At 46.5% G+C, this 8613-nt stretch overlaps 1 pseudogene; it reads right to left on the reverse strand.

Annotated features, from left to right (window-relative positions):
* Window positions 1–4894: 4894 nt before the first annotated feature.
* LOC104997267 lies at window positions 4895–5668 on the reverse strand (annotated as a pseudogene).
* Between the last annotated feature and the right edge of the window lie 2945 nt (window positions 5669–8613).

The following is an 8613-nucleotide window of genomic DNA, read 5'->3' on the forward strand; positions in this document are numbered from 1 at the left end:
CACACCTGCCGCTACCACACCAGGAGGGGCTTAAACCACTTCATCAAGCCCATCGTCTCACTCCAGCCAGTGCCCCTGCTTGAGCCCTCACTTTCTATTCAGCCTCAATCAGCCCGGCTGGTCCCCCAGTGCAGAGAGACAGATCACTGTGAGCCAGGGCCGGGTGCAGGGCTGTGCTCAGGGGACCCCACTCAGCCTCAGGCTGGGGCTCCCAGGGCCCTGCCCAGGGCCCAGGCCTTTGCCCTGCTAGTTCCTCTGCCTTGGATGGCTTCCCCAAACCCAGCCTGTTGCCTACTCATTGTTTTTAACATTTAAAAAACTGTGAATTGTCACCTCTGTAAAGAAAAGCACAAATCTACAGTGTAAAACAGTCATGCTAAAGGGACACCTGGGTAACCAGCAGTCAGGTCAAGAAACAGAACGCCTACCTGTTCTCTTAAAAAAGAAAAACTCAAAAAAAAAAAAATTATGAAACATTTTGAGCGTGAAGCACAGAGAATAAAATAAGTATCTGCAGACCCTCCACTTAGCTCTGTGAACCTCTACTGGGTTTTTTGTACATGCTTCAGATGTTTTTTAGTGAGGCAAAGCCTTACAGACAGAAAAGCCCAGCCCTTAGGTAGCCTCTGGAGTCTAGGCCTCCCCCACCTATTTCAGAGGAGCCAGCACCCTGGCCCCTGGGGGTCTGGGTCCTTCACAAAGAAGCTTGTTTTCCTGAGGTCATACAGCGCTGCACTTTTCCATTTCATCACCCCACATGTATCCTTCCACATTTCCCCTTAACGTGGGCTTGAGGCTCTATCAGCATTGAAGCCAGCAGCTCTGTCCACTGTGAAGGAAGATGAGCCATATCCACTGCGTGAACTCACTTCCATTTCTCCATTTAGTCTTCTGTGTGGACATTCAGTTGTTTCCAACTTTGCACTTTACAATGTGCCCAGGAAAAATCTTGCCTGTGTGGCCATCAATACTGCGACCAAGACTTTCTCTAGCTAGAAGATCTTCAGCATCCCCTAAGGGTGTCAAGTTGCCTTCTGGAGGAATGAAGCCAATTTCCTTCCCACTCCTTGCTAACAGGGACCCACAGCTTTGCATCTCTGCAATTCTTCGTATTAGCAGATTTTAAAACTGTTGCTGGTCCAACAACTGGACTGACTCTTTCTTTGGACCTCAAGATTAAACGTCTCCTTTTCCAAGAGGTCTTCCCGGTTCCTGCTGCCCTGCCAGGAAGAGTCGGCACCTCCTCTGTACACCCACAGCCCCAGTGGGCACCCTGACCCTCACCTTCCCTAGTATCGTAATTGCTTACAGACCTGCCTCCCCCAGGAAACCATGAACCTGTTCCTCATTTGCAGTTTCCCACCATCCTGCAGAATCCCTGACATACAGTCAGCGCTTACTAAATGCTCACAGAGTGAACTGATAAGTCCAGACTTCATTTCGGAGTCCTGACCACAAATGTACTAAAGAAGCATCCGGTGCAGGATCTGACCTTAGTGGCTGTTCAAGAAACATCAACTGAACCTGTATATGTCTGCATCTCGGATGGTATTTGGGGGCCCCCGGGAGACTCTCCAGCTCTGCCTCGGAAACATGCTGGGGAAGGTCATGAGGGTCAAGGGAAAGGTTTTCCTGTGGCCCTGAGATCAAACAAGAGGAGGCGGAGAAGGGTTGCCCTCCAGGCATCGGCCGCTCTTCCTGCTGCTGTGGCAACTTTCAATGGATTTTTGTGACAGTGGGAATTACTACCTTTCATGTCATTGGGTTTTAGTTTGTGCCAAGAACTGGGAGTATTTGACATTCTAATTTTCATAATTTAAAACCGCATGAATCCTACTTGCCACTCATGTCAATTTTAGACTCTCATTTTCCTACGGTAGAGCTGGCTGATGGCCCAAAGCCCAAGGCGAGGGAGGAGAGGACGGGCCCTGTCGGAACCCATTCGTGACTCAAAATCCAGGGCTCTTCACTCCACTCCCATCCAGGAAAATTGTGTCCCCTTTCTATAAGATTCCTGAATACTAGCCTGGGCCCAGCCATGCCTTGTACTTAGAACACTGTTGTGAGGCAGACATGCTTGGAAACATGGAAGATGTTCGTGGAGTTAAGAACAATATTCTTAGATTTCCTGAGCACTCACTGGGTGCTGGGCTGCATGAAGAGTTTTCCAAGCTTTGGCCTCCTAACAACCCTATAAAGCAGGTATGATTATGCACAACTACAGGGGAGGAAACTGAGGCTCAGAGAGGCCAAGTGAGGATGGATGGATGCTTGGATGGATGGATGGAGCGGAGGATGGCGCAGGCAGGCATAGAACCAGATCTGACTCCAAGTCTGCATTTCATGGTTTGTCATCAGCGCCTCCACTTCCTGTCCCACGCTAGGCTGAGTCTGAGTATGGGTCCAATGTAAACAGGGGCATTTGCTATCCAGCTATTACAAACTTACGCCAGGGTTTAAAGGCACTTTTTTTTTTTCCTTTAAAAAAACCATACCTTGTTTCCAGAGTACTCAAGAACAATTAAGCTAACTAGACCCATCTTTAATGGAATGCAAGCATTTTGTGAAGTGAGTTATTTTTTAATTTGTCATTGATGCAAAATGCATCTAATTCGCTTCATTTTTTCTCAGCTCATGATTTAGACCCAGGAAATGGCTCACAGAGGTTTTGCCGATACTATTGATGGCAAGTCTCTAATGGGCTGTGGCTGGCTACAGCTGTCTTGCTCTTGAGCCAGGTCCCAACCCTCAGCTGGGGCAGTGGGCCAATGCCACCTGTCAGCTGGAGGACATTGATTTCTGAGTTCCTGGGGTTTGGTCACCTGATGCTGCTAATGCCACAAAGTAGGACTGGCAGCCACCCCTGTTTTTACCTACTCTTTAGTGTGTCCCCAGAGCAGGGGCAAGGGAACTCATATCAGTCATTCGCACCTTAGTAAGGAATAAATTGGGGGAAATGGGATTCTAATTGGGTGATGGATGCTAGGGAATGGGTTTGAGGTTTGGGGCAGTCAAGAGACCCTCTTAATGCCAGGGGAGCTGTCTAGATGTGTAATCTCCACATCTCTGACTCTGCAAAATGGTCCTTAGGCACCTTGTTGCTGGAATATTTCCCCAGAGAGTAATGACAGGAGGTGGGTTGTAGCACTGAACTGTGTCTAGCACAAAATGGTCCTCCCTGGGCCTGAGAGCTGCCTCCCACCAGGGGGCGCTATAGCCACCCCAGCCGCTGCAGGCTCCCTCCCCTGTGCCTGTTTGATCCACCAATCTTCTGCCTATGGTGGGCGCTCCCACAGGGGTACCAGGGTCCAGCAGTGGAGCCTTCCTCACACAGGGGCTGGATGATACTGGTTGGTGACTTTGCCTTCCAGGGTGTGGCCCGCTCACAGCAGCATCTCCCTGCTCCAACAGGATGACTGGGCAAAATGCAGATTCCTGAATCTCAACCAAGTGACACTCAGTCCTGGTGCCCATTGGATTGTGGGGCGATTCAGCAATACTGATGTGGGGTCCCCTCCAGAGATCACCTAGAACTAAACCCAGGGTGGCCTGGGCATCACGTTCCAGCGCACAGTCAGGGCTGAGACCTGTTGGTTAGAATCTGGCATAAAGGACGTATCTTATCAGGATGCGTTGTGTGCTGACTGTGAGAGCCACTGCCATGAAGGGACTGTGGTTTGCGCAGCCCATTCATTCATCCTTCACTTTTGGGTGCCCTCATAAGCTGGCACATGGAACCACAGAGTGGAATCACTCTGAAATTATGGTTCTCTAACTTGCTTGTCTCGATCCCTTTGCCCTGCACCACTTTCCACATCAGGGAAGTATTTAACCACCACCCCACCCCGCTAGCTGTTGAGGGTCCTGCTTGCTTCCGGTTTTCCCCAATTAATCCATGAAGTGGTGGGTATCTTGGTCTGTTTCCTAGGGCCTCTGGGTGAGTCTCCTTTGGGTAACGGCTTGGGAAGGGGACTGCTGACTCATGGGGTGGGTGCATTTTAGGTTTTAACTGAAACTGCCAAGGTGTCCTCCTGCAGTCTGGTCAGAAGGCCCAGGGGTTCCAATGTGCAACTGACAGGCTGCTGTCCTAAGCAATTTTAATCCCCTTGAAGGGATGGGGTCACTGAAGCTGCCATTTACTAAGCATCTACTGTGTCTGGAGCCCATGGGATGCACTTATAGAAATCATCCTAGTCCATAAGCAGCATCATAGTTACAGGCATAACTTGGCAATACTACAAGTTTGGTTCCAGGACACCAAAATAAAGCATGAGTCACACAGGGTTTTTGGCTTCCCAGTGCATATAAAAGTTGTGTTTAGATTATACTGTAGTCTATTAAGTATGCAATAGCATTTGGTCTGAAAAAAGTGTACAGGGACTTCCTTGGTGGTCCAGTGGTTAAGACTCCACACTTCCACTACAGGGGGCATGGGTTCGATCCCTTGTTGTGGAAGTAAGATCCCGCATACTGTACTTCAAGGCCAAAAAGTAAAATAATAACAAAATAATTTAAAAATTAAAAAGTGTACATACCTCACTTATATAGTACTTTATTGCTAAAAAATGCTAGCCATCATCTGGGCCTTCAGCAACTCATAATCTTTTTGCTGGTGGAGGGTCTTGCCTCCATGTTGATGGTCGCTGAAGGATCAAGGTGTTGGCAGCTTTAAGACTGAGGAAGCTGTGGTGATTTTTTTTTTTTAGCTGATCCCTTTAATTTAGAAACCCTGCACCTCTTTGCTTTGATCAAGTCACATAGCTTTTCTTCAACTTATTAAAAAAAAATTCTACCTAAAATAGAGTTGCATTTTTTAAATAACAAATATACTGCCAGCTTGTAGAGCTGGGGAACTGGGTGCTGGGTATCAACTTCCATTATCATTTCTCCCCAAATGCTGCTGCTGCTGCCATTGGCGTCCATATGCTTCCACTTGCCGAAGCTGTCAGTTCCTCACTTTCAGCATTTATGTATTACCCACTCCATTGCTTCTTGGCCTTTGTTAGCATTTGATGATATCATACTTGCCATTAGCCCTTCAAGGTAATGGCTCAGACTGACTCCTTTCACGGTAATTATGGCTTCGTGAGTCAAAATAGTTTTTCTGAGTCTTGAGGATGTGGTTTGTATGTAAGTCTCCCATCTATTGAAACCATATTTGTAAGTGAAATATTTGTAGATTTAAATTCCATTGTTTTCTCTACAGGATCCACTACAGAATATTCTTGCACAGATGTTTTGGTTCTTGCTGCACCAATAATAGATTTCACAGTGGAAGGCAGTCCCCACTCTGTGCTGAGAAGTCTACGGCTTTGCAACTTTCCAGAGGGATCTGTGTGTCTATCCAGTACATCAACTCCAACCACCCTCTGGTTCAAAGGGTTTGAACTGCAGCTGTTGTAACAGTTTCCCATGGTGGTCAAAGTCATGCTCCGAAGTCCAGATCTTCACGGTACCGGCGGCCAGCACAGTGTCAGGGCAGCGCTAGAGGCAATTTCTTACAATAAGACAGCAATGAAGTTTGCTGTATTAAATGACTCTTCCATTCATGAGCAATTTTTCTGTAGTACACAGTGCTGTTTGATAGCATTTTACTCACAGTAGAACTTCTTGCAAACTTGGAGTCGGTTCTCTCAAGGCCTGCCACTGCTTTATCAACTACGTTCATGTAATAGCATTCTAAATCCTTTCAACAATCTTCACAGCATCCTCACCAGGAGTAGATTCTGTTCCAAGAAACCACTTTCTTTGCTTGTCCGTAAGAAGTAATTCCTTGTTCGTTAAAAGTTTTGACATGAGATTGCAGCAATTCAGTTATGTGTTCAGGCTCTACTTCTAGGGCTTCTGTGGTTTCCACATCTGCAATGACTTCCTCCAGTGGAATCCTGAACCACTCAAAGTCATCCATGAGAGTTGGAATCAAATTCTTCCAAACTCCTGTTAATGTTGATGTTCTGACTTCTTCCCATGGATCACATGGCATCTAGAATGGTAAATCTTTTCCAGCAGGTTTTCAATTTTCAGATCCATCAGAGGAATCACTATCTGTGGCAGCTATAGCCTTATGAAAGGTATTTCTTTTTCCCTTTTAAATTTTATTTTGGCTGTGCTGGGTCCTTGTTGCTTAGCTGCAGTGCGCAGGGGCTGCTCCTTCACTGAGGTGCACAGGCTTCCCACTGCAGTCACTTCTCTTGTTGTGGAGCACCGGCTCCAGGTACACGGGCTTCAGTAGTCGGAGCACACGGACTCAGTAATCGTGGCACATGGGCTTAGTTGCTCCATGGCTTGTGGAATCTTCCTGGATTAGGGATTGAACCTGTGTCCCCTGCATTGGCAGGTGGATTCTTATCCTCTGTACCACCAGAGAAGACCCTGAAAGGTAATTTTTAATAAGATAAGACTTGAAAGCCAAAATTACTCTTTGGTTCATAGGTGGGATGTTGTTTCAGTGGGAACGAAAACAACATCAATCTCGTACACATCTATCAGAAGTCTTGAGTGACTAGGTACATTGTCAATAAGAAGTAATATTTTGAAAGCAATCTTTTTTTTCTGAGCAGTAGGTTTCAACAATACGCTTAAAGTGTTCAGTAAACCATGTCGTAAACAGATGTGCTATCATCCAAGCTTTATTGTTCCATTTACAAAGCACAGGCAGAGTAGATTCAGCATCATTCTTAAGGGCCCTAGGATTTTTGTAAATGTAAATGAGCACTGGCTTTGGCTTAAGCTCACCAGCTGCAATAGCCCCTAACAAGAGAGTCAGCTTGTCCTTTGAAGCTTTGAGGCCAGGCAATGACTTTTCTCTAGCTATGAATGTTCTAGATGGCATTTTCTTCCAAGATAAGGCTGTTTTATCTACAATGAAAATCAGTTGTTTAATCACTTTCAGTAATTATCTTGGTTAGCTCTTCTGGATAACTTGCTGCAGCTTCTACAGCAGCACTTGCTATTTCTTGCACTTCTTTGGAGAAAGGTCTTTCCTGAAACCTCATAAACCAACCTCTGCTAGTTTCAAACTTTTCTTCTGCAGCTTGCTCACCTCTTTCAGCCTTCACAGATCTGAAGAGAGGACCTTACTCTGGGTTTCCCTGGCGGCTCAGATGGTAAAGAATCTGCCTGCAATGCAGGAGACCCAAGAATTCCACGGGCAGAGGAGCCAGGCAGGCTACAGTCTATGGAGTCCCAAAGAATCGGACGCGACTGAGCTACTGACTGTGAAAGTCGCTGTCATGTCCGACTCTTTGTGACCCCATGGACCATACAGTCCATGGAATTCTTCAGGCCAGAATACTGGAGTGGGTAGCCTTCCCCTTCTCCAGGGGATCTTCCCAACCCAGGGATCAAACCCAGGTCTCCCGCATTGCAGGAGGATTCTTTACCAGCTGAGCCACAAGAGAAGCAACTAACACTTCCACTTTTTTTTCAGGGCCTTACTCTAGATTAGGCTTTGGCGTAAAGGAATGCTATGGCTAGTTTGATGTTCTTTCCAGACCACTAACACCTTCTCCACATCAGCAGTAAGGCTGTTCAACTTTATCATTCATACAGTCATGGGATTAACACTTTTAATTTCCTTCAAGAACTCCTTTACATTCCCAACTTGGCTAACTGGCCAAAGAGGCCTAACTTTCAGCCTGTCTCAGCTTTCCACATGCCTTCCTCACTGACCTTAATCACTTCTAGCTTTGGATTTACAGGAATGTGCGACTCTTTCCTTTCACTTGAACATTTAGAAGCCACTGAAGGGTTGTTAATCGGACTAACTTCAAAACTGTTGTGTCTTGGGACTTTCCTGGTGGTCCAGTAGTTAAGAATCTGCCTTCCGATGCAGAGGACATGGGTTTGATCCCTGGTCACAGAACTAAGATCCCACGTGCCTTGGGGCAACTAAGCCTGCACACTACAGCTACTGAGCCCGTGCAATGCAAAAAACTATCTTGAGTGTTGCAACTAAGACCCAATGCAGCCAAAAATAAATAATACATGTTTTTTTTTTAAAGAAAACATATTTAAAAAAAAAAAAAAACACACACAATACTGTTGTGTCCCAGAGAACAGGGAGGCCAAGGAAAGGAAGAGAGATGGGGGAACAGCCAGTGAGTGGAGCAGACAGAACACACGTAGCATTTACGGGTTAAGTTCTTATATGGGTGCAGTCTGTGGTACTGCAAAGCAGTTACGATAGTAACACCAGAGATCACTGATCACCATGACAGATATAATAATTATCTAAAAATTTGAAACATCCAGAAAATCACCTAAATGTGACACAGAAACACAAATGAGCAACTGCCATTGGAGAAACAGCACTGATCAACATGCTCCATGTTGCCACAGACCTTACATTTGTAAAGAGCATGACGTCTGCAGAGTGCACGAGAGTGAAGCACAACAAAACGCGGTCTGCCTCTATCCCGTTTACAATAAAGGAAACTGGAGCTCCAGGAGGCTGTCACATACTGAGGTCACACAACTAGGGACGTGCAGGCTTTGAAACCAGGGGCATGTGACAGCAGAGCCCTGCTCCTGCCCCTGCCCCCAGGACCTCCCGCATCTGTGTTAGTCCGCTTGGCAGGAGGATGAGGCCAGCTACACATGTGAGGTGGGACC

The sequence above is a fragment of the Bison bison genome, unplaced genomic scaffold, assembly GCF_000754665.1.
Source record: "Bison bison bison isolate TAMUID 2011002044 unplaced genomic scaffold, Bison_UMD1.0 scf7180017864304, whole genome shotgun sequence".
Taxonomy (NCBI): Eukaryota; Metazoa; Chordata; class Mammalia; order Artiodactyla; family Bovidae; genus Bison; species Bison bison.